The sequence below is a fragment of the Perissodus microlepis genome, chromosome 5 (genome assembly GCF_051167445.1).
Source record: "Perissodus microlepis isolate ML-2025 ecotype Zambia chromosome 5, ASM5116744v1, whole genome shotgun sequence".
In the NCBI taxonomy this organism is placed as follows: domain Eukaryota; kingdom Metazoa; phylum Chordata; class Actinopteri; order Cichliformes; family Cichlidae; genus Perissodus; species Perissodus microlepis.
The window spans coordinates 15,949,625-15,971,423 of record NC_140465.1 but is presented as its reverse complement, the minus strand read 5'-3'; the positions used below and the strand labels follow the sequence as shown (position 1 = coordinate 15,971,423).

Here is a 21,799-nt window from a genome sequence, read left to right as displayed (position 1 = left end):
TCTGGCAGTTTAAATCAGCCAATAAAAAGCAGTTAGGTAAACTCGTTTTGTATATCAGGTTGTGCTGTGCAGTGAAGTGGTTTAATTTAAACTGAAATATATTTAGCTACAACTGGTGGAAAATTTGAGGGGAATTTCGGGAACAGCTAATAAAAGAGAGTAAACATGCCGATAAAGAGCAGCGGTACACTGGAAGAATGATCGTTAGCTTCATTTGGGCCCATATAGCTCCTTAGGACACTCTAAGCAGCATCCAGGGTAACTAATAAACAGTACCCGGAAAACAAAGTTTAATATTATGACAGCAGTAACAGTCTACGTGTGATACTTGCCCCTGTTTACCCTCCAGAGGGGATACATTTTATGACAGGCAGACAGGCACGGCAGTAGGCAGCCAAGATCTGCGGAGATCTGTTGACAAGTGGCTTCTTGTGAAGAGGTGCCAAATTATCCTGAGGGGGACATCCAATGCCACTGTATCCAAGCAGTTTAATGCATTCACATTTGTTTCAGTACACAGCGAAGAAAGTTGATTGCTGCTGCTGATGATAGGGACAAAAAAAAGACCAAAAAAGAAACTAAAGGAATCTTCTGAACTCGTTTAGCCTTTAGTGTAATATTGGTTAATTACTTTGCAGACTAGTGGAGCATTTACTTCTACTTTTATCACAAACTCTATGAAAAAAAAAATGTGAGCATGAGACCCGCGGCTGTAGATTTTTACAGCATCCAGTTTCCAGTGAATGGAAATCCTACGTTGCTGTGTCAGATCCATATATCCATATATGCTTACAACAGTCAGCCACTGATCATTGCATGCTCCAGTATGATTTAGACAGCGACATGGTGTAAATGGTAAGCAGGCAGTGTTATCACAGAAGGTCTGAGGAATATTTAACAGAAGAATATGTACCTTTCAACACTGGTACTGGAGCTCCCATTTGTTCATCATGTGTTGAAGTGAACTGTCACAGGCTGTGCAAGAAACTTGCAGTCATGTGAAAAAGAAAGTTTTTCACATGACTCTGTGTAGTCCTGTGAAAAACTGAGTACACCCCATGATTCAGTAGCTTGTAGAACCACAGTCAGCAGCAATAACTTGAAGTAATCGTTATCTGTACGGCTTTATCAGGAGGCCCTCTCCTCTTTACAGCGTTGCCTGGGTTCATTTGTTTATGCACAGCTCTCCTAAGCTCCCGACACAGTATTTCAGTGGGGTTGAGGTCTGGACTTTGACTGAGCCATTGCAACACCTTGATTCTGTTTTTCAACCATTGTGTTGTAAGTTTGATGCTGTTCAAAAAGTGGTGCGTACAAACGTTTCACACACCAATCAGTTGTTTGTCAATATTTTCATACCTGAATTTGTTTACCTGAAATAATGAAGGCCTGGCTGTCTACTAGGGGTGGGGGAAAAAATCTATACTGTGTAGTATCGTGATATTTTGTTTGCTAATAATGTATCGATACAGGGACAGCAGAAATCGATATTTTGTTACAAAAAAAGTTTTTGTGGACTGGAACATGCTCTGACTTCAGAGCATGTTGATCAGCTCCTTTTTCTGAGCAAGAATCCTGACATTCCTTCACTGTCCAAATGTGTTTAACTTGTTTTTTGGCAGCAATAAACATGACAGTTTACTTATTTTAATTTAAGACATGTTTTATTTTAATTAAGTTTAAAACTTTTTTATTTAATGTAAAATTATATTTTGTTTTAATTTACTTTCAAATTCTTCAGTTGCTGAATGGGCTGCATAGTTTTCATAAATTGCATAGTTCAGAATAGCTATAATTGTACCAGATGGTTGCATTCAGTTAAGTTGGACTAGACTGTAATACAAACCGTTCAGTTTGTCAACAATAAAACTGACTGAAATGAGAGAAAGACTGAGTGTGAGACTTTGATATTAGATCAAATGAATATTGATAAAGTTTACCTTTATGTACAGAATCTGAATATCGCAAAATATTTAAAAAAATTGCAATAATATCGTATCGTGCGTTAAGTATTGTGATAATATCGTATCGTGGGATGTATGGTGATTCCCACCTCTACTGTCTACTACTACTACTACTACTACTACTAATAATAATAATAATAAAAACAAGTGTTATTATTATTGTTCTTGTTGTTATCATTGCTCTTTTATCATTAGTTATAGTTTTCCAGAATGCAGTGAACCACAAAATGATCAGAATTACAATTATATGAAAAAATAAATAAATAAATTGCATGCAAAGAAAACTAACTACTAAATAGTTGAATTTCAGTATTCCTTAGCTCACCTTATTTCAAAATATGTTATATTTCATTACAAATGACTTTTATCATTGCTGGATGTCCTCACATACCGGCCTAATTTCTTAGTCCAAACTCATGGATGCTGAAGAATCTGGATGTTTGGGGGGTGGTCCGTGTGCATTTTGTATTATTTGTTTTCTCATCTGACAGATCACATGATCCTTGCCCTCCGCTTGTTTCCTACATTCTCTTGTAGTCGTTTTTCATATAATCTTTGATATTCAAACATTTTTTTATTTATTTATGGGTTTTTTACATGAGCCACAGCAAGTATCTCAGGGGAAATCAATATTCCGAACCTTCATTATTCCAGCTGGAGTCTCGCTTGTTGTTTTTTGGGGGTTATTGTTTGTTTGTTTGTTTACTAAACTTTCTTCACTCCGGTGGAAACATTTAAGGAAGCTGTGTGTATGTTTTGGGTTCCTCTTTGGACAGAATTGTTTAGGTTTCTTCAGTTGGACTTTCTCTTGTCTCTTATAAGATAGGCATGTTTACTTATATAAAGAAATAGGGGCGTAGCAGATTGCATACAGACTGCACAAGCCTCTAGGTTCAGAATGACTGTGGTTCACTAACATATGCTGGGTGGTTAGAACAAAATAGGCCGGAGCGCATGTTTCGTAATCTGATGGTGATTTTTGTGTGCAAACTGATATGATTTTGTGCAGGGTAAAAATATTTCCTCACACATATGAGTAGATGAGGACCGTTCTTTTAGAAGTCTTGTAGTTTGTTTAGATGCAGACGTACAAAGCTAAGCAGTGCTGCTGTGTTGGTTTTAGAGAGAACATATTTTGTCCTGGCAGTTCTTCTAAACACGCCATAGATGTGGCTCCTTGGAATTCTGATGATTCTCTGTACAATCAGAGCTTGGGGTAAATTTGCTGGGACGTCTGCTCCTAGGAAGATTGTGGCATTGTGTTAACAAAGACCTGATTTCCAGATTTTTTTATAGATATATTTTGGTCAAACCTCCTATGGATCTGGATCAATTAATCAATCAAGCCATCTGATTATCAGCACTTAGTTGCTATTTACCTTTGTCATCCATATGGAAGTAGTAAGGGTGTACGTAATTTTTTGACAGAAGCACATAGAGTCCTGTGAACACTTTCTTTTTCACATGACCGTAGGTATCGTTGAACTTGTCGCAATTTAATTTTAATTTAATTTGGCTTTCTTACAGAGTATATTCATACTACTACTGTCTTTGTGGTAAAAAGTCTTAGCAAAACACTTGAAACCAGGGGAAAACATAATCCAGTTACCTCCGGTATAATGTCTTGCTGTAGCTAAGCAATCCATAAAGCCTGTTCCACCTGAAACAAATTGTCTTGCACTCTTGTGCATTAATCGGCCACATTAAAACCATGTTTTATATTGTGTAGGTCCTCCTAGTGTCTTCAAAATACTTACTCTTTAGGGCACAAGGACCTCTGTAGGTCTCCTGTGGTGTCTCAGATATTGGCAGAGTCCTCTGGGGTCCTGCGTGGAGCCTCCATGGATTTGGCTGGTTTCAGTAGATCCCACAGACGTTGATTGAATTGGGACCTGTGGAGTATGGAGGCTGGGTTAGCACCACGGCCTCTGTCATGTACCTCAAGCCATTCCAGAGCTCTGTAGCGCGGGGGGACCTGTTGTGGTAGGCTCCTGTGATCTGAGAACATACTTCCATGGTCTATACTGACTGTGATTAAAATGGTGTTACATGTCCCACATACATAAATACCATAACCAAAGATTTCCCAGCAGAATGTTACATTGTAACCAAGTGATTAGTGTTATTTACATCACCTGCCTGTCAGTGGTTTTAATGTCACGCCTGATGGTGTGCATAGGTGTATGTTCAGTTTTTGTGTAATGTCTCATTTTAGTACCATCTACAGGCTGAAGCTTTTTGCCTTCAGCACTCCTGAGGGAGCTGCTATGATGACACCACCTGAACTGGAAGAAAAAAATTTGATTTCTATTCAGACTCGGACAGAGAATATTGCAGGAGCCACCCTAGCACTTCTCCCAGTGTGGTTCTCCTCCTCTTGCCCCCTCCTCCACCAATTATCCATCTTAATTTCTTCCTCGTCCAATCATCTCATTTTCACAGTGCTGCGCCCTCCAATCATCATCTGTCCTGCAGGCAGTAACACTTATACATATCTGCTGTAATTAGACAATCACTTCCACATGTGGCTCAAACTTCTTCAAACCACTCAATCCCTACCTCACCCTCCCATCCGCCCACTGTCTCCTTTTTCCTCCCTCTGTTTTTCTTATTTCCCTGTCTCACACTCCACTACCCTCTGTGTGCCCCTGTTCACTTTTTCTCTCTCCCTCTTTCTCCTTTCTTTCTGATTGAATTACCATAAGTGCAGGTCTTGGCCAAAATATGCCAGCTTGTTCTGATTAAAACTGTCCTTGTTATACCAGAGACTCTCCAAATGTCTGTGAGCAGTATGTGTGTGTGTTGGTGTATTTGGGGGTTGGGTTCAGAGAGGGAGTAAAAGTGGATTGGGGGGGTGTCGGGTGTAGCAGCATATGCAGCATGAGTAGAAAAGAAAAAATGCAGCCAGACAACACTGCATGGTGAAAGATAAAGAAGTCCAAGAACAAGATGGGGACAGAGTGGAAGGAGATGGAGAGGCAGTGCTGGAAAGTGGGAACGGAGAGGGAATGAGACGGTAATGGTAGTTGACAGAGTTGGGTTCACAACAGGTTCATGATGACATCATGGTTGAATTTTCGGGGAACATTTATATAGGAAAAACTATTGGATGCACACGTACACCCCGCTTTTTTCCCCTCGTCTTTTTTTCTCTCTTAGCTTATCCGCTAACACAAATTGTTGCAAACAAGATCAAAAATGCACGTTTGCTCGTTCAAAATGAAATTTTGCCCATATTATTTGAATATTTCTGTCTCAACTCCGTTCGAACGAGAGAGAGCGCCTTCGTTTCTCGCGTTGTTTGTTGAACTTCGTGTCCGCCGAATTGACAGCTGCTACCCAGAATGTCACTCCTTTCACCTTTTCTCCCCCAGCAGCCCTTGCTTTCTCTCCTCCTATCCTCCCTCTTTTTTTTCCTTCCCTTTTTTTCCTTTTTTTTCTTTTTTGCCTGCTAGTCTAGCCAACCCTCACCGCTGGTACAGTATGTTCTTTGTGTGTAGGCATGTTTAGCAGTTTGAGAGACAGAAAAGACATAAAGGAGCCTTGGGATCCGAAATGTGTTTATACTGTATGTGTGGGTGTGATTATATTTGTGTCAGCTCTTTTACTTGCTTGAAGAAAATTAACAGCAGGGTGTTGTGGCGTATTAAAGGTTCTTTGTGTGTTGTGCGTGCATATTTTCTGCGTGAGCCGTTGCGCCCTTGTTTATTAGTTTGTGGGCACTTGCCAGCGCTGGTGCGAGCATTGCGCCGTATTCTGACATTCTCCATACGTGCGTGTGTGTTTGTGTGCCCGGGGAAAGCGAGTGAGCTTGTCATGCGTGCCTGTCATCCCCTGCATGCTTCGCCCTGCGCCACAGTGCTTCACATGACATCAATCTGAGCACAGTGGGATAGTGATCTCATTACCAACAGCCTGTTGCTGATTAAAACCTGTCGTCTGCAACCCCCCCTCCCCTTTCCCTCCTTATCCCTTTCTTTTCTTCTTTCCCCCTCCTTCGCCGCTCTCCTCTGCTTCCTTGTCCTTTGTCCCCCCCCCCCCTCCTGCTTCTTCCACCCCTCAACTCCAGAGTCGCACCATTCTGTGGTTTCTCCACTGCCTGCTGCCAAAAAGGGCCCCATTTCAAGCTCTGCAAAAAGTTATAAGCTCCCCTCATTTTTCCTCTTCAGTTTTGGCCATTTCTTTGTTCTCTCTTCTCTGCTTTACATCTTTAGACCTTCTTTATCACAGGCTGAACTTCCCCAAAACTTTTACCTGCAGGCCTCAGAGGAAACCCTTCTCACATTTCTAATCCCCTTACTCAGTCAGTCTGTTTTAATAGTGCCACTCGCACTGGAACAAAAGTGGGAGTGAAAATGAAGATGTGTCTTTAACCGTCTCCACTGGTGTGAGTACGCATCAGCACGTGGATACATGTGCAAGAAAGGATGCTCTGTGCAAGTGCTTGAAATTCATAAATACACAAATGTGCCTTTCACACTCAGATGTTATACACTCACCTCGTCTTTGTGCATTTCACTGACACAGAAACACAAACAGCACTAACCTTTCACCTCTCCTCACTGACACCGTTGCAGGGAAGTGTTTCAGAAACTTGATAGTTAAAGGAGTGAACCTGGAGTTTGGATTATAACCGTTCCAGGTTGTTTCTTTCTCAAGTAATTTTTTTTTTTTAAAGGCACAAAGTATAATAGTTAATACAGTAAATGACTATTTTTAAACATGTGTAGATTGTTACCTTTTGGCGTTATAGTCACAAATTCAATAAATACGGTGCTGCAGCTCACTTAGTGGAGAAGGCAGCCTGTAAGCATTGATTCCACCCTGGACCGTTTCCCTTGCTGCCTCGCCACTTTCCTGTCTCGTCTTGACCAAAGAATGCCCAAAAAACTAAATAATAATAGTTCCATAAATATCTGTGTGACACTCTTCTATTGTTTTTTACATTAAGTTCAAAATAAAAGCGTTGGTGTGACCGAGTGGGCAACAACATGCGAAAAAAACGTCCTCTATTTGTACATTAAATCCCAGAAAATCCATTCCAGGTATTTCATTCATTCTACTGTTTAAACACACAAAACATATCTTTACAGATCTCTTTACATATTCCGTTATTCATTTTTCACCGTGGCTTAGGTCTGTTGTTTTCATATCATGTATGAAAAGAGCTCGTGATGTACTGACTAATCCAAAACATATTTCTTTAGCCGTCCCCGGTTAGGTGGGGAGTCACCGACACACGCACTGTTCATAAAGTTCTGCATGGCGATAGAAGCACTTCATTCTGAACTGAAATATAACTTGTTTAGCATCAACGTGTTTTCCAGACTTCCAAACTCTTCCAGGAGGAAACACAGATGAAAGATTAAACACACAAATCAAAACCGACACCCTCTATCTCCATCTAACCACACCTATTTAATGGCAACCGATCAGTGCAGACACACACACAGGTATCAGGTAATTGACCAAACTGAACCTGCTCTGTACTCAAACAAAAAGTCAACTTTTTTCCTCTCACGTTTTACATTAATGTTAATATTTCATAAACCAAAAGTGAGAGTCTGACTACAAATAAATTTAGGTTATTAACTAAATTAAAGTAAAATTGACTGTGATTAGATTTCTTTTCAGTGTACTGTTCTTTACTGTATGTCATTCTCATGTTGGCCTTTTTACTGTAAAATATAATCACCTACAGAGACAGAGTGTGGAGGAACTATTTAATTTTATAGTTATTTTTTTTATGAAAAAAGAGTTATGTTAGTCTGATATTATAGATAATAAGTGTAAAAACTTAGGTACACTTATTCAGAGATATTTAGCATGGCACTGAATTACTCGTGTTTAATCAATCTGCTTAAATACTTGGCTGATTAAAATTGGTCAGTCAACCTGAGGGTAAAGCTCCTGTGCTGGAAGTCGACCTGCGCCGCGCTGCTCGCTGTTGCTGTTGTGGACGGGCTTGTAATGAGCCGGCTCACCGCTGAGGCCAGTCAGGCAGACGGTAGCAGACAGTTTTATCTCTGACATGGAGAGGCAGTTAGCTCTGTCCCTCAAGGCCCGTCTGGCCAGGTTTGATCTCATCATGGATCAAATGTATCTCTGTTAAACGTTTCCTTACCCGAAAACGACAGGGCTTATTTGCTTAGGAAAATCCTGTAGGAGGAAAAGACTCCACTTCAACTGAGTTAAAGGTGTGGTAACTGCTAAGAGAATGGCCCTTTGTATTTCTCAAGCTAGGCAAGATGGAAAACAGCTCACAGCATTTGCATTTTTGAGATTTAATGAAAACTGACGTGTATGCCAGGGTTCCTGTGACACTTGGTAAATTTTGCAGATTTTGCATATTTGCACCACTTTAAATGCACAATTGCAATTGTCATTAGTGCATTGAGGTTTGATTTCCATACTTGTACACAGTTTATCTGTATTATTACTCAATTGCAATCAGTCACATTCTTTTTACTTTAAATGGACATGTTGAATGAAAATCTGAGAATTGGCACTACTAGTATCGCATTTGACGGTTTTAAACTATTGTCTCCATCACCCTGAGTCACAGGGATGCTAGGGTTTATTTCTATCCCATCAGGAACATTTAGTCACAATAACCCACTGAGTAGCCCTCGATTGGCTCGAGGCCCCCGGACTCCCACATTGGCCGGCCGGAGTCCCAAAGTCAAGGCATTGTAAACATGGAGCAAATGCCAAAAACTGACACCGATATCCCCAAAGGTGTGCAACCCTCTGCGACGTGTGTGTGTTTGTGTATGTCTGTGAGTTAGTCACTGTTTCACGAGGGCGGCTGTACATACATGTACGCGGCGCTCTCTCGCATGTACGTGTGTTGGTTTAGGTCTATCTTTGGATGGCGAGGAAAGGATGAACAAATTTAGAAATTCAAAACAAACGGCCACACAGTTGAAGTCTAACAAAAAGAGTGTTGACTGACAGTATGCGGTAGATGGAGTGAAGGTAAAGAGAGAGACACAGACTTTGAGACAAAGAAAGAGAGGGGTGGGGGTAAGAGGTGGTGTTGGTGGGGGTGGTGGGGGTTCAGCAAGTTGAAACCTAAGATTTTTAGACCCTGTTTTCCCTGCCTTCGGGCATTCTGTGGCTGGTAAAAAATGTGCTGTATATTTGAAGTGTTGGATCACGTGACAGAGGCAGGGTTTGTGAATCAAAGTACACAATGATTTCAGGAGGAGCGAGAGAGAGCGAGAGAGAGGGTGTATGTTGGTGAAAGAGAAAGAGAGAAAGAGAGAGAGACGGGAAAAGGAGAGGTAGGAGGAATGCAACAGGCTGAGCTCAAACGTTGCTGCGAGAGCGACTTCTGACTGACAAACTCGACAACTACACCTCCTCGGCTCATTTCTCCACTGACTTACAAACCACTCTTCTGTGTGGTGTTTCCTTCTTTGACCCCCCTCTCCCCGGTCTGGTAAGTTTGCTTTTCAGTCTTACTTTCCTTATAAGTTAATTCAAGTTGGCGGTTTGCAAGAGAAAGAAGACAGACAGGGGACATGTCAGAGCATGAGTGAGATGTGTTCGTGTTTCTCTTGTCTCTCTCCCTCTCTTTCTCAGTGTGTGTGTGTGTGTGTGTGTTTCTGGGGCAGCATGAGTGGGGAGATTGAGTTTCCCGAGGACAGCTTTAATTGAGAACAGAGCTTTTGAGAGAAGGAGAAAGAACAACAGAAACAGCTCGGGAAGCGAATGAAAGCTGATCGGCACTTGTGTGTGCTCTCCGTCTCAGATGATGAATACTTCTGTAAATCTTTGTGTCCGTGTGCGTCCGTCCTCATTTGTTTTGCCCTCGGATGAGTGTACAGCTCTGCGGTTAATTCCTGACTTCCCAAACTCTGATTCACGGTTGTTGAAATCCCGATCTTGGAAAGGAAATCAGCTGAAATGGATGTTGAAATTCCCCCAGAATTTTCAAGGATGGCACAGTTCCCATACAGCGCATTACATGCTGCATACATCAGATATGTGGGTATTACACAAGCTTCCTAACTATCAGACGCACTTCCAGCAACAGAAGAAGTGGCTTCTACACCCTGCAGGCCCCTACAGCCGACAGCCTGACTGTCAGAGTTGACGGATCATTCCATCAACATCACAAATGGCCGAGGAGGTCTAGACTACCTGAGTGTGTACACACACAGCCACTCATCCCCTGCTGAAGGTTATATAAACAGGTTCCCATCCACACAATTATATAAGTTGGATTGAAACATTGAAATCAGTTACTCCGGATATCACAAGACAGTCTGGTGTGTGTCTGATCACCACTCCTGCTTTGCATTATCTGTGTGTGTGAGAGAGAGAAAGTGTGCATGTATGTGTGAATAAGCTTAGTGATGGCCACATATTGAAACACAAGCTCTTTTTGTGCACTGTGAATCATTCCAAATAGCATCCTTTGTGTGACATGTGCTATATAAATACAGATGCATTGCTTGATTGATGATCGTGATTAAGATGTTATTTGCATGCTGAGTGCCTCTTCCCAGCTGAGCTGAGCTTTCCTGCATCTGTCTCCTAACACTACACTGAGGGGAGTGCTCGCACCGTGCAATGCAGGCCTCGCCATGAGCTCCTCTAGCAAACTCTCGACAAATCTATTCCAGATTAATTTTCCTTAATGTCGGGAGGAATGTTCATCAGCATGTCCGGAGGAAAAGTGCAGGAGTCTACAAATAGGACATAAACAACTGGGTGTAAAATGATGCATATTATATTAGAGCGATCACAAGGTGGAGAACGGTTGAGAGACTCACTGAATATGGCTTCTCTTCTCTCCACCTTTCTTGTTTCTTGTTCATTTTCTCTCTTGGCAGATCTCTGTAGAGTGCTGGCTATTGAGCGCGCTAACTCCAGGTTGGCTCTCTTCAGCATTTGAGGTTTAATATTTATGATCCATCTGCAGTTGGTTAGGCCTTGTTTGTTTAATTGTTTTAAAAGCTGCTAGAGACGATATTTTTTTGCTTGCATGTGCATGTGTTTGGGTGTGTTAGATAAAACGTGTTTAACTGCATTGCAATCTCATCATTGTTCTGTACAAGACTGACAGCCCCTCAGGCTGAGAAGGATGTCTGGCTCCTCTCTCTTTCTCTCTTTTATTCCCTCTGTCTCACTGACTTCTTTCTCCTTTATTTCGTCTCCCTTACACAGCTTCCATCTTTTTTTTTCTTGTCCATGTCAGCTGAGTTTCATTTTATATGGGTTGCTCTCTTGGTTACTACATATAAATGGAAACTTGGAACTTCCAGAACAAAGAAGCGAGTGCTTGCTACTTGCTTTTGAGAGTGGAGGACACAAATGTTTTCTTGTTCCTCAGAATTACATATTGTCCACAGAGTTATTTAGAGAGATTTTGGTGAGAGTGCACTGGCTGTGGTTCGCTGTAACGTTCCCAATTGGCTTCAGAGATTTGGACGTAATTTGTAACATTCATTGTTGCTTTCGTTGCACTTTTTCCCCCAAACAAGGCTCAATGTGTCTCACTGTGCCTAAAGAGCATCTCAGTGTTTTTAATCATGGCCCAGGGCTGCTCTTCAGCACAGGCTATGGCTTTAAACGCTCTTCTAATCCTCTCTGTGGTGGAACAGCGAGAAACAGACTGAGGATGTGTATGTGTGTGTTTGTGTGTGTCACATTTGACTTTAATACTAAGTGAAAAGCTGCCTACTGAACGCCTCAGTAAGGTCTGACCCACGACTGAGCTGCTGAGCCTCAAGCAACAGGAGCTGACCCCAGCACCAACATGGAGAGCCTCAGTAGCCCACAGGATACCTTCACATAATGACAACATTGTGCCATTTACGAAACATTACTGTCACTAGCACCATCCGAATTAGCACCGCTAACACAGAATTGCCTCCTTGTTATTCCAAGTCATGCCACGTCTCGTCTTTTAAATGTGTTCACCAAAGTGAAGCTAAGAATTACAGTCAATTCACATTTTCTGGCAAGTTCGCATAGTAGCATCACAGGATCAATGTTTTGTCTGCTGAGATTTATTTTGATTCAGTTCGATTCAAATGGGCCTAGAGATCAGTTGGCAACCACCTGGCAACCACTGGTGGCTAGGGAAAAACAACCTGCAACTCATTGGTGAAATTAGTTGCAGAGAGGCATAGGTTGTTGCACTTAAAACCACCTTGCTATTCCTCCTCTTTGTTTTGTTTGCTAACAGTTTGCCATAGTCATCACTATGAACCTGTAAAGAGTGTGATGTAAATGAGAAACCGTGACCGTTTGACCTGTTGCATATGTATTTCTGGGAGTTCCTTTCTCAAGGCATAAATACAGGGAGGTGAATGATTAAATCTAGATTGCAATCAGATTCAGTAACATTTGCAACCTGCAATTTGTTGCTAATTGCGCCTGTGTTTAGAAAACAGCGCAACTTTTGTAAATCACCCATAAAACTTATGGGCAGAAATCTGTGCCATCAGAAACTGAATTTGAATAAGTTAAATTTGAATTTGAATTGCTCAGATTGAATCTGAATTGTAACTTGAATAAATGCTTTTGAAAACTGAATTTGAATTAGTCTAATTTGAAATTGAATTTATGGTTTGAAAATGATCATCACTAAATTGAAATTGAATTTTATATTTTGAAAATGAATTGATTTGCTTTGAAACTGCATTTTATCCTTTAAAAATTCAGCTCTCGAATAATTTCAGTTTCACTTCTCACCATTCAATTTCAGTTCCAAAATTCAGTTTTTTGGAACTTACATCCGGTTCCGGTTCAAGCGCAGATTAATAGAACTACGTTTTACTAGCGGACCGAATCTACAGCATCTTGAGCTGAATTAAGACTTCAGAAGTCATTCGTCATGTCGAATGACCAGCGGATAAACTCTCAGGTTGGTAATAAATGTATTACATGTATAAGAACAAGCGTCATGTTAACAAATGATAGCCGTAAGGTAACTTTTATGCTTATAGTAGCTGTTAGCTAAAAACGCTAATTTAGCGTAGTTTGCCCTGGATTCAGCTTTGACAAACAAATATGATCGACTGTTTCTAGTAGAATTCCAAAGTTGTCATCTTGTACCCTCTCAGAGTACCCCCTCTGTATGCTTGCAGAGACCCCTACAGTAGGGAAACATGCAAAACAGTGTCCAAACCTTTGTATTTTAGCTTTATTTATGTCTTACACAGCATCCCAACTCTTTAGCTAACTTAATAACTTTAGCTAAAGTGAATAGTTAGTCTAATTCATTAGTGCAGCATTACTGGATCACCTCTGTTTTAAGTGATATAATATGATATACAACTATCACTGTGTTTAACTACCATAATAATTCTTAGGGTACTGAGTGCATGCTTAATTAGATTTTTTTTTTTTTTAAAGCATACTGCTCCATTACTATGTTTGACAGGCTGAAGTTGTCAGGTCACCTCCTTAATCGACCATCTTTTATAAGTGTTTTGTGCCAGAAATGGAGTGTCCACTGAAGACTGAAGATACTGAATCTCTACGCCTTGCCATTGATCCCTCTTGTGCCTTCATCTAGACAAGAGACATCAACTTAACCACTCTCATATGCTCTGTACCTACATCACCTTCCCTGACAGTCGTAGCTAGCCTCATCTGAGGGTGAAATTATAAGAATGTGTTATTTTGCAAAGTGCTCTCTAGGGTTCCTAAATAAAATATGGCATTGAAGTCATTTCTTTTGAATTAATCCCTTCTTCTGAAATATAAGAACCTCTCCTGGTTTTAATGGCACTTTGGATTTCCTTACTTTCTGTTCCACTTCCAAACCCAAATAGATGCTGACAAGCTGACACAGTAACATGGAAGAGGGAAAGAAGTTGGAAAGGACTACTACAAATAAACCCAATGCCTAACAATGAAAAATGTAAAATAAGAACAATAATAATAATAAAGATAAAAGATGAAGTAACAAGTTTTTAGTTTTTAGTTTATTCCAAATGATCATCCAGATGTCTGTGACATGTGATGACAAACACCATAATGGAAGGCCTTAGTCATCACATGCTTAAACTCGTCATATATTTTTGCATATGCTGAACAGGCAGTCAGACATGCTGTAACTGTGGGGTAGAAAACTGCATGAACACCATACGGCAGGGGTCTCAAACTCCAGTCCTCGAGGGCATGGAAAAGTTGCATGACACTGGCCCTTGAGGACTGGAGTTTGAGACCCCTGTCATATGGAATATGACAGGTGTGGTTGAACTGCATGAAGACTCTGAAGTTTCTCTTCTCTTCTGGCAGGACAGGAATGTGGCCTTGTCCTGTGAGCCACTGTAAGGATGTACTTAGAGTAGAACTGGACTGTCACCGGCCTCAGGCTCTTCACCCTTTTCAAAGACAAAGCAGTCATTTAGATAAAAAAATTAGATATTGTTTACCTGTAAATGCACAAAGTAAATTTTGAAATGTAATTATTGTCAAGAGTGAACAAGCACTGATAGTGTAATCTACAGCTATGGCCAAACGTTTAGAGAATGAGAAGTGTTGTTTGCTTATTTACAAAGTTTGCTGTTTCAGTGATAGTTGTATATCATATTACATCACTTCAAACAGAGATGATCCAGTAATGCTGCACTAATGAATTAGACTAACTATTCACTTTAGCTAAAGTTATTAAGTTAGCTAAAGAGTTGGGATGCTGTGTAAGACATAAATAAAGCTAAAATACAAAGGTTTGGACACCGTTTTGCATGTTTCTCTACTGTAGGGGTCTCTGCAAGCATACAGAGGGGGTACTCTGAGAGGGTACAAGATGACAACTTTGGAATTCTACTAGAAACAGTCGATCATATTTGTTTGTCAAAGCTGAATCCAGGGCAAACTACGCTAAATTAGCGTTTTTAGCTAACAGCTACAATAAGCATAAAAGTTACCTTACGGCTATCATTTGTTAACATGACGCTTGTTCTTATACATGTAATACATTTATTACCAACCTGAGAGTTTATCCGCTGGTCATTCGACATGACGAATGACTTCTGAAGTCTTAATTCAGCTCAAGATGCTGTAGATTCCCGTCAGTAACACTTTCGGTCCGCTAGTAAAACGTAGTTCTATTAATCTGCGCTTGAACCGGAACCGGATGTAAGTTCCAAAAAACTGAATTTTGGAACTGAAATTGAATGGTGAGAAGTGAAACTGAAATTATTCGAGAGCTGAATTTTTAAAGGATAAAATGCAGTTTCAAAGCAAATCAATTCATTTTCAAAATATAAAATTCAATTTCAATTTAGTGATGATCATTTTCAAACCATAAATTCAATTTCAAATTAGACTAATTCAAATTCAGTTTTCAAAAGCATTTATTCAAGTTACAATTCAGATTCAATCTGAGCAATTCAAATTCAAATTTAACTTATTCAAATTCAGTTTCTGATGGCACAGATTTCTGCCCATAAAAACTAGCCACACCTATGAGCGCTATCTGAGGATTGCAATCGCACACTATGTTTCCCCATTTAGAAAATCTTGCACTCCAGAACTTGTTGATTTCAGCAGTAAAGCACAACTTTTACTTTGAAGCCAAATGTCTTTTCTAAATTTCACTACAACTTGGTTGTTAGTCCTATGCAATGCGAGTGTGCAGCCAACCGGATTTGAGTCTTTGGCGAGCAGATTCGGGCCCTTGGGCCTTATGTTTGATACCCCTGCTGTAATAAGATGGATGTGTTGCAAAGATTCGGAAGGATATTTATCAGTAACAATACTTGAAAAATAGCTATCAAATAGTTTCTTGATACCTAATATTTACATTCGAGTGTACAGTGTCGACGAAGCGAACGACATAATTGCGTGCATAAATTGAAAATATGTGTTCCCCACAGCCAGATTATAAGATGGCTGTCAGACACTGATGGTTTATGGCAAAGCAGTATTTGTACTCCTCAAAAGACATTTTTATATGTCAGTTTGACATAAAATATAGTACGGTCATTTGTTGGAAAATCTAATTACGCTGTTTATGGGTGATGGTGCCTGTTTTTTCTCCTCTGTAATGGTGTTTGTGTGTCAGTGTATGCATTTCCTACTCACCCCGTCCAGCATAGCTCATGTCTGACTGACTGCACTCACTAAGCCAGATTAGTTTGTGGTTTATGGTTTACAGCTAATTGTCCCCGCTGAAGTCATGTTTTTCCTTGCATTTGGCTGTTTTTCGGGGGACTTTTCAACCTTTGTGTCCGCTCACACTCAGCAGAGTTTGGGCTCTTTATTTCCTTACTGTCTCCATAGATACATCTGTATCTATGGTTCACTTTCAACAAAACCTGATTATTTTTTTTCTCTGCATTTGTTTCCATTAGAAATTCCTCTCTAGCCTGTAAGCACATTTTTAGTCTGCACGCCAAAAGAAGCTGAATACATAGAATACTGTTTGCTTGATCTTACAGTGACAATGGCGAGTAGATTACAGAAAGAGAGAGGGGGACAGATGCAGATAAGCAAAGCTCAGAGCCACAAAAGAACTACAGAAGAATAAGCCTGTAGCACTTTACCCTTGAATACCTGCCTATTTTCCAGCTGACGCACATCGCCCTGGATTGAACTACACTTGATGCTTTGAAAAAAATAATGACTAAATGGTTGGGTAGAGTGAGAACATCTTTTGAACTTAATGAAACCAAAACAAAAAAAAAAATTGAAGTGAAGAAAGGGCCGTTTTGAGTTCGAGTGACCTCTTTCTCAGCCCAACAGACCAGAGCGTTTCGTTGGCCTCGATGTCGGAGCGGAGCGCGTTCCAGTAGTCGTAAAAGCGAGGAAAACAGGATTTGCTTTGCTGCTTAGCAAAGTATAGCCATCCATGCGTCACTAGCAATGCACCGCGATGCTGTTCACGTGTGCTGCCGCCATCTTGGATTGTTTAGCCGAGGTCGACGGGGTTTTTCCGTTGGAATTCTGACTTGAAGGAGCATTTCAGTTTAAAATTCCAGCCAGGGACTCAGAAATTCCAACGTTTATGCGTTTAATATCAGATAAACTATGTTTTGTAAACGCTTGAAACATTCTCACACTTTGCATAATCAATAAACAGAAAACGCTGTTGTGTAATGCATCAAATGTGCCAACACTGAGCGCTTATTCACCACTTGATCAAATACAATAGGGGCATCGGTGATGTGGAGCAGAGCATTCATTGTGTGCGGCTCCAGTTTGTAGTAGTTGGATCTCCTCCAACCATGAGCTCTGTGTCACCTCTGTGCTCCACACAGACAGCAACACGCGTTTACATGACCGAGCCTGTTAGTACAAAATCTTAATATTTACCTTGTAAAACTGGTCATATATTCCTTAATTCAGTAAACTTCCATGTATGCAAAGTTCCCTGAATTTTTCAAACCTCAGACAATATCAAATTTCCCCCCCGGCACAAGAGCTCTGTGATGGTTTTGCCACAGATACAAATGCAGTGTTTACCTCATGTAGTTAAAAGCATGAAGAGCAACGTTCAACAAAACAGTACACAGAGACTGGAAACAACCTCTCTGTGATCACTCTTTCCACACTGCATCACTGGCACACAAAAAACTGCCTAAACGTATTCCAGATCATCCTTACAAGGAGAAACCCAGCTCACCCTAAATGCGGTGATATTCTAAGAGCAGTAAGGCTTTGAGATTTAAGAATCAAAGGATCAAACTCTAAGCTGTGCTTGGATTTAGAGTCAATTGGCGGTCATGTAAACGCGTGACCTTAGCTCCTTAACGCCTGGTCTATCATATTGATATATGAGGTTTTTGGGAACTCCATTTTTTAATTCATTATAGAGATACGACATCATTCATCATCAGAGAGAATAAAAATCATCATCTCAGTATAAAAAATAATAATCACAGTCTAAATATAAGGGCTCACAAATGTCAGCAGATTCCTGGAGGGAGATAGCTGAAACTACTGAAATGGATGTGAGGGAATATACGAAGTGGAAAAACCTGAGGGACAAATATGTTCGCCACAAAAAAGAGCCGGGAACCTGGAGGGAAAAAAGTCCCAGCATTTTATTTTTTTCCGTCGCCACATATGAACAGGACCACAGGAACTAACGCACACACAAGCATAAATGTGGGCAACGATGTTTTTTCAGTTTCTTTTCTTTTATGTAATTGACCTACTTTAAAATCATGTTAGAAATGTTACATGTGTGCATGATACACTGAGCTTTCGCACATAGGTTTGTGTGGAGCTTATTTGTCTGGTGTGATGCTGATGTATTGTTTCACAATAGCACACAGCAGAAGTTTTGGATTCTGAGTGATGCTAGTTTTCTTTCTTAGTGTGAGTGCTTTTTCATTTCTGTGGCAAGTGGCTTTCTGCTGGGACCAGACCTCCAGTCCCCATTGTGGCCAGAGGAGAGGATGTAGTAAATGTTGAGTGAGGATTCAGAGAGGAGTTAGGCTAGAAACGTTTTCTGCTACCACTCTTTTCTCGGACACAAAAGTCTTAATTTATCTGTCTGACTGAAAACGTTAAGGCACATTATCTCCGCGCCAACAGAGCTTTTATTGAAGTTGTGACCAAATTGTCAATACGCCAAAGACTGATGATCAGTCACCAGACCAAGGCTATTTCCTGAGGCTGCTACTGCAGTGTTAGTCCGACTCCACCCTGCATAATGTGTTTTTACAGTTTTACAAAACGCCTTGCCACAGAGAAAAAGAAATCATTTGGTAATTTGGCAAAGGAATCATTTTCTTTTAAAGCAATGGTGGAAGCCGAGCTTATTTCCGTGCTAAGGTGGATAATTGTAAAAACATGCCCCTTTGTCAGCATGATTCTGTATATTGGCCATTTGTCACCTGTCAAAACAACTTATCAAAACTGTCTGCCTAAATGAACTCTTAAAATAATGACCCTTGTGGTTTTTTTTGTGGACAAATGGGACTGTTTAGTCAGTGTGTGGACAGCTTTCTGTTGTATCTCTGTGTTCTTATATAGCACCTTTCTGCTCACTTTATGCAACATGTATCATTGACCCATTCACACACACACATTCATACATGCTTTCTGTCTAACATGCACGAGTGTGAATGAGCAACTCGAGGTTCAGTATCTTGCTCAAGGATCCAGGAACTGAACCACCAATCTTCCAATTAGTGGATGACCTGCTCTACCTCCTGAGCCACAAAACTGCAGTTATTCAGTTTTTAGATTTGAATACAGCCATTCACTAGTGCTGCTATTAAGCTTTGTTTACTTTGATTTTGTTTCTTTTTTTTCTTCAGGAGACTTTAAAACAGAGGCTAGGCTGGTTAGAAACGTAGGATAATAGAAAAAGTAGTTTAAAACACAGTGTGGGTGCAGTTTGAACCCACTTGCCTTTTAATTAAATGGTGGCTGTTATATGGGGTTTTGTGGCTTCCAAACCAAAGAAAATATTGCACTTGCCCTTTTGTTCAGGCATTTTTGCAGGAACACAGATCTCTATAAAACAACCTGGGGGTGGTTTGTAAACTCTTGTTCAATATAAAAATTTTCAAATGCTGCCAACTGAAAAGAGCACAAGTATTGACAGGGTCCCCTTTCACAGATGACTGGAAGTTTTGTTGGCAAAGTCCTCCAACCATTTGTAGTACCATGCCTACGCATGGCTTGCGTAAGTGTTGCATGTGGTTAGTTAATCCTGGGAAAGGGAGACATTAATAGCATGATGCTTACATGTTAGATTTGGTGAGGCCAACTCCTGAAATGCTAGTCTGTGTGTGTGTGCATGCGTTTGTGTGTGTGTGTGTGGTTTCATAACTATAACCTCAAGCCGAATTGGGTTGGAAAAACCCATAAAGTTCAGTAACACTTACACCCAGGATAACTGAATCCAGATAATGCTCCTAATAAGAGCTTAAAACATGCTATTCAGAAAGTTGTTTTTTGACTTTCGTCTGTTTACAGCTGAACAAAAGTGTTGCAACACTGCATCAAAGACAATGATGTGGCTCCAGTACGTGTGGTTTGATGGAAGTTAAGAGAAAACAAGCTAATAACACTGCTGGAAACCCCCATCCTTTTTTTCTTTGCAGCAAGTCTGTTTTTTCATCCTCAAAAATCTGGGAGAAAAAAAAGAGCATCAGTTTTATGTGTGAGTGTGTGTACGTGTGTGAGTGTGTGTACATGTGTGAGTGTGTGTACGTGTGTGAGTGTGTGTGATGATGACCCAGTTTGACCTGACCCAGCCAGGTCTCATAAAAGCAGCGTTTAGGCCAGGAGGCCCGGAGACACAGCGCCACTTTTGTTGGTCTACCGAAGGTGTATTCCCCCCGGAGGCAGAATGAGGGGGCGGGGGTGTCGCTCATTAGAGAGAAAGAAACCAGTCCTTGGCTTGGGCACTCATTATTTCATAGTTTATTAGTGGAAATAAAGTAGTTTCTTTATTTTTATGTATGTTTTCTGCAACTGCTCTGCCCACTTTTCCTCCTCTCCCCCCCATCCCCCTTCCCCTCCCATACTGCCGTACCACAGTCTGCTCATTCTGTTATTAATGCCGTTTGCAGTATGGCTCTAATTAACAGGACTCTGCTCACTTTTTACACATGGCCTGCCAGATGCTTGAAACTCCCTCATACCCCCCCCCCCCCCCAACTCTCTCTCTTTCCCTCTTTTCCTTTGTTTCCCTCTTTTTTCCATCTTTTTCCTCAGCTTTCGACACTTGATTTTTTCTTCTTCACCCCAATCCTTTTATACATCTGGCTTTCATAGTACTGATTTCAGCCTTTGAAATTGATTGGTTAAAGAGTCAACTCGAAGTTGCTGCATCTGCGATAGGATTCTCTGTCCTATATTTACTACTTCGTTCTTCAAGGTCAATTGCCGCTTTCAATGGCGCTTCGGCATGTGTGAACATTGTGTGTTTTCCACTGATTACTTGCCCATGAACATGATTAAAGTCAAAGAACATCTGTGCGCGCTCGCCGCGGCAGCCTGCGTGTCCGTTCTTGACTGTCTCGCCGTGTCCTGCTTTCAGAGAGACATGTGTATGCATAAGTTTTACAAAACGTGGCCATTCCACACCGCGCGTGTAATCCTGCACACTTTGTCCGACCTGTGTTTGACAGTCTTTAATCGTCAAACACGAAACGGCTTTGTGAAAAACAGTTGCAGGGACTCTCCCTGACTGGTCCTCACAGTGAAGAAAAAACCACAGCAGAGCCAAGCAGTTACAGAAAATATGTCAATACTGGAAATATGACTTTTAAAACAACGCTCACTGCGCTGACTTTGTGGCTTTGTGTGTACGTGTAACGTCTACTGTATGTGTGCATTTGTGGGAGAAAGTGGACGTAAAAGACTTTTTCCTCTAGTAATCGCACACTGTAGATTAGTTGAATAGTTGGTCCACCCTATTACTGTCAGTGACAGTGAGAAGCACTTTAGTGGTAACATGAATTAAAATCAGTAGCACTACGCTGTGTTTCCCTTTTTAAAGTTGTCAGATAAATCGTTCATACCACCACTTCCCGTGAATCTATAATCAGTAATAACAAAGTTAAACCATATTTTTAATACCTTTCACATTTCTTTTACAAAAGTATTTAGTACCTCTTTATTCAGTACTTTGTAGAGGCCCCTTTGGCAGCGGATGCAACTTTTGAGTGTTTTTGGTTTCTGCAAGCTATGCGCACCTAAATTTGGGCAGTTTGTTCCGTTCCCCCTTCCAGATCCTCTGAGGCACCATCAGATTGGTTGGGAAGCATCAGTGAGTGCTTTGGCCGGGCTGCTGCTAAAGGACACTCAAACACTATCAGCCAACCTCTAAGTGACTCCAGGGTTGTTGAGGTTGTGTACTTTGGGTCGAAATTGAACTGAAAGGTGAGCTGTTTCCTAGT

General features: G+C 40.8%; 1 protein-coding gene across 2 annotated transcripts in view; it reads left to right on the top strand.

Annotated features, from left to right (window-relative positions):
• The window catches only part of rargb (retinoic acid receptor, gamma b), a 49,671-nt gene that overhangs the window by 409 nt on the left and 27,463 nt on the right, over nucleotides 1–21,799 (top strand). Inside the window, exon 1 of one of the 2 annotated variants that reach the window (XM_084928229.1) lies at nucleotides 9,169–9,408. The exons of the other annotated variant lie outside the window; for it this stretch is intronic. The gene's annotated coding sequence lies outside the window, so the exon portion shown is untranslated. Of the gene's footprint in view, nucleotides 1–9,168; nucleotides 9,409–21,799 lie in introns of those variants that run through there. 2 annotated transcript variants of the gene reach the window in all.